General features: G+C 39.0%; 1 long non-coding RNA gene across 1 annotated transcript; it reads left to right on the top strand.

Annotated features, from left to right (window-relative positions):
• The first annotated feature begins 1,490 nt into the window (after positions 1-1,490).
• LOC130138808 (uncharacterized) lies at positions 1,491-4,530 on the top strand. The gene is made up of 2 exons (XR_008817085.1): positions 1,491-3,297; positions 4,172-4,530. It is a non-coding gene; the product is annotated as an uncharacterized LOC130138808 (long non-coding RNA).
• The last annotated feature ends 311 nt before the right edge of the window (positions 4,531-4,841 follow it).

Below are 4,841 nucleotides of genomic sequence, written 5' to 3'. Positions count from 1 at the left end.
TTTGACCAACGAAAGTAAACGGCAAGGAAATTATCATGCGATTTACATGTGATGAGCGCATGAGATTCCCCTGTAAGGCATGCGTTATAAGCTCACATATCATAAGCTACTTGCTCCCAAAGAACACAAAAAGTAATCATTATGTTGAAGTAGAACTGGCTTGTGATTTAATATAAGTTCTTTTGTACAAATCAAGAAAGGGGAAACAAAAGTCAAATTACCGATTCGGTTTGAAAGGACGGTAGCTCATATGTACAATTTGAATAATTTGTTTGTATATGAACCACCTTGCAAGATGAGATTTTTAATGAAATTTTACTTACTGATCCTCCGAATATCATGATGCTAAATTAAGGCAATTTATGCGAGATAGATAGGGTCACGCATAGTCCGTACATCGAACCCTACCCAATCAAATGGGTTGGATTCGAAAGAAGTGCATTGCCTTTATTGAAGACGAGTATTTAAAATGAAATATTCAACGTGGTTACACTTGAAGGAAGGTAGCTACGCAAATGCGAATGCATTGGTCTTTTTCCCAGATGACTACTAAGAATTCGACAATACTTAGCCAAGAAACCTCATTAGATATTCTCAACCTTACTTTTGTTCATTTGAATAGATGCATAACTCCTTATTTTCACGAGAAAGCATCCTATGCATCTATTGCACCATTGACATAACAGAGCATATATGGCAATTTGAGTAGATTGCATGAACCTGAAATCTGGCCCCGGCTTCATCAAAATTAGATCACAATCTGGGTGGGGATCAAGAACAAAATCAGAGACACAATCACCAATAAATTTGAAGGTCATTCAGTCAAATATAACTTATCAAGTAGATGTGATTTCGAAATTGAAATGCTCTCTCTCTCTCTCTCTCTCTCTCTCTCTCTCTCTCATAATAAATTCGAGGGTTTTGATGCTGCTGTTGCTTTAAGGGGAAGACCAGTACAAGTGTACTGAACATATCCGCATGTGGTGGGATGCAAAGTAGCTTTTACTGGACACCGCCATAACTGTGCATGGTTCAGTAAAAAAAGAACAACCCAATTCACACAGAGCGTCAAGAAAAAGAAGAAAGAAAATCCCCGAGGCCCCCTTCGTGGAAAGAAACCCTAATCTTGGCTCTGTTGTTTTGTTTCTGTTGCCATTTGTAATCTGTTTGCAAAGAACCCATTCTAGGTTAAGTGACGATACGACGAATTCTCTCATCCAATGCCCCTTTTTCATTGCCGAATCAAGGCTTCAAGTATCCTCAGCAAGAAACGACCTAAGTTTGGCAGGATCTTTCTTCTTAGGGTTATTAACGCATGTGTATAGCGTCAAAGATGTTGCCTATTGCATTGTTATGAAGTCAACCACTGCCTTTCATTTCCTAATTAAACTAAGTAGCTCTACATAATCAACCGTTTATATGATCGATGACGACAACGACGAAGGTCAACTGCGTTCTTTTCCCTTCGTTCGCTCGAAAGAGAAAAGTCCAAAAGAGGAGCCGATACGATTGAATTAGGGTTCATAAAGAGAGATCTGAAAAGAGGGACATGGGTCATGGGCACCTTGCTTATTAATGTCTTCGTTCATTTACTTTCTTTCTTTCTTTCTTTTTTTGCAGGGACTGTGCGTTGCAGAGAGAGATTCTTTCTCATTTAAAGCGGGGGTGGTTCTTCTTCCTCCTTCTCTCGGGTTCGGTACTGTAAGTATCGCCTTCATTGTTCATATGGTCGATCGCTTCGTCGGGTATCTCAGGTTTCTCTGTTTTCAGGGTTTTGTTTTTCTGATCCCCCCTCTGTTTTCAGAACTTCTTGCAAACCCCATGAATCAAGAACTCGTTTTCATTCAGAAGGACATAATTGCTCCTTTCTTTTGGATGTGAATTTCGTCATTTCGACCTCGGCCGCAATTGATTAATGTTGGTGAAGAACAAGATTTTTTCCACCACGATATCTTTGTGCCGATCCTTCAACATGATTTATAAACTATTCTTTTGTACTGTGATTTAATACAGTGCCACAGAGAAGTCGATAGAAATGGCAAACCATGTCTTTTTCCCAAGATGTTGATGGAATTCTCCATGTTATGCCATAAAAAAGATGTACTTTCACCGTTTTCACTCGACATGCTCTAGCAAATTTAAAAGTCTCGAATATGTCAATGATTTGGTAGATGGGCATAAACAATAATTTTCTATTCTTGCATAACTTAGTGTGCCTTTTTTTGCTAGCTGACCCTGGTGACCTAAGTTCTAGATGCCTAAGTTTCTACGGAGGCCGGATAATTATTCACTAATATCTGCGATATAACAATTTTGGAAAAGTGTTTTTGACTCTTCAAGTTTGTTAATAAGCATCACCTCGAAAGTCACGACTCTCCAAAACCGACTATTAGAATCATGCCTTGATTTCAGGGAGCGCTATAAAATCTAATTGAAGTCCCGGTTTTCATATGATCCGAAAAAATAACTTAACAATTTACAACATTTTCTCAGTTCTTTAGCTATAACTATATAATCCACCTTCTTCTTTTTTTTTTTTACATGGACGGTCGGTGTACTCTCTCTTGACAAGGCTTATGAGGTCGATGTCCCATGTAACAAAACTAGGGTTTCAGAATCCCTCCAAGGTGGCGTGCATAAATGGAGTCTAGAGGGGGGGAAAACAAGTAGAGAAAATAATTTAGAGAGAGAGAGAGAAAGAGAGAGAATAACACAAACAGACACAGGGGGGGCTTAAATGCAGTGGCCCAAATTTCTGCTTTGGTAGTCGCGGGTTTTAAATGCTCCCACCCCTCTTTGCGTCTTCTTAAATCCCCCTCCCTCAGACATTCTTACCGCTCCTCCGCCTCTCCCCTTCACTCCTCTCTCTCTCTCTCTCTCTCTCTCTCTCTCTCTCTCTGAGCTCTTTCTTCTCTCTGTTTGTTTGCTGTTCTCTCAGAGAGAGAGAGAGATGGAGTTTCTCTTCATGATCTCTTTCATATCCTCGTCCATGCAATAATAGAGAACTGTCTCTCTCTCTGTCTCGCCCCCTCTTTACTATACTATGATTGTGTACATGGAACAGTTAACTTGGATATTGGCCTGGTTCACTCAGACACCACCTAAAGACGTCGTTTGTTGCAGCAAAATACTCGACGAGAGTGGTTTGCTCTCTCTGTTTCTTGGTCTTTGATTGAGCCGTGCCAATATCTCAGTGCTCTTCCAATTTCTCCACCCTTCCTTTTACGCGGCGAGGGTTCACCGAAGCCCCACAATTTTTTAGGTCATCTCGAAGCATGATCTGAAGCAGCATTGATGGTAAGTTTATTATTAGGTTTTTCCAGCAACCAAGGTAATAAATTGTCCTTTTCCTCTTTCTTGTCTCATGGATTCGTGTTTGGTTTTTGTGGCATCATCAAGAAACCCTAGCTCGCTGGACATGGTTTATATATGGTATGTGTTTTGTCTGCGTGGTGAGGCTTCTGGAGGGTTATTGACAGGTTGTGGTCCTATTGAGGAAGAGAAGAGTTTCAGAATATAGTCACACAATGATGTGCTTTGTTGTTTAACCATTGATGTTTATGGTTTAAATTAGACTAATCTGGTGACACGGATTGTCAGATTGAGTACATTTATGACTAATCTGGGACTTGGGTATTTAGATGTGAAATTTTCTATAATAAGAAGCACAATAAATGCGAAAAATAAGAGCGGAAAAGAAGAAGAAGACAACAATTTCTCCGGACGTGGTTAGAGTGGTATGGCGGACGTGTAAGTTTAAGGTGGTTATGAGCCGCGTGATGTCCTTGATTTGACGTCCTTTGTGAACAATATATTGTAACCCTACAATTAATGTTTGAGAAGATATAGTCGTCCAAAAATTTAATGAAAATTATTAAGGTATCCTGCAAGTGCATTTGTATTTCAGTACTTGGAGAAAACCAAGCTCATGAGAAATTTTTATTAGAAAAGGTATAGTCATATCCACTTTTGTACACTAACTTGTGATATTTGCATCAGATAAAATCAATATCTAAAGTGATATTGTGGAGTCTCATTGATTTATGAATATTTATTTAGATTATCAACTATAGTTTGTCACCACTTTTTGGCTAGCATTGGTTAGCAAATCATTTTTATGCTAAGTACCATGGGTTCATGGGATATCCTCACATGTTTTTTCTGCTTACAGTCCGGAGATTTTGGAAGAAATCCGGCAAGCGGTTCCTTCGATCGAGTGTTATCTTTTTCGATTTCTTTCGCATGGAGCGAAACGGTCTAAAATCACGAGGAAGTTTCTTACGTGACGGATGCACCGCACGTCAATGAATCAGAACTTTGAGACTGTAGAAATGACTAACATTTTGAATATCCGGTGTCGTGTAATGTCAGTTTTGTTGAATGAGTGATTGGTTTGCTTGCTATGATATTGTGCAATTGTTGTACCAAATGAATATTTATAACAAGAAACGTACAGCGTACCACGCATGCTGTAAAAATTTCTCATTTCTGTAATTGCTTTTTTCAAACTGATTCTTCTTGCAGGAATGAGCCATTACATAGCTCAAGAAAAGTCGAATTTTCATTTACCAAGCACCCTGAATTTATATCCATACGTTGAATCCGATGGCGCTAGATGTAAATGTGACTGGACCACGATAGACTTGATGGTGCAAATGTATGTGAGAGCGTGCAATAAGTTCTCGCATTTTTCAATTCGGATTTTGTTAACAAGTGCCCGTTGGGGCGATCGCATAACGAAATTTTGCAGTTTCTGATACATTACTTTTCTCACATTATGTACTTAACATATGACATTATTTTTCTCATATGACATTATTTCCCATATGACATTATTTTTC

The sequence above is a fragment of the Syzygium oleosum genome, unplaced genomic scaffold (genome assembly GCF_021117445.2).
Source record: "Syzygium oleosum isolate NSW1041296 unplaced genomic scaffold, Sole_v2.1 Sole_v2.08, whole genome shotgun sequence".
In the NCBI taxonomy this organism is placed as follows: domain Eukaryota; kingdom Viridiplantae; phylum Streptophyta; class Magnoliopsida; order Myrtales; family Myrtaceae; genus Syzygium; species Syzygium oleosum.
The sequence above is the reverse complement of the archived record's forward strand: the minus strand, read 5'-3'. Positions and strand labels throughout refer to the sequence as shown.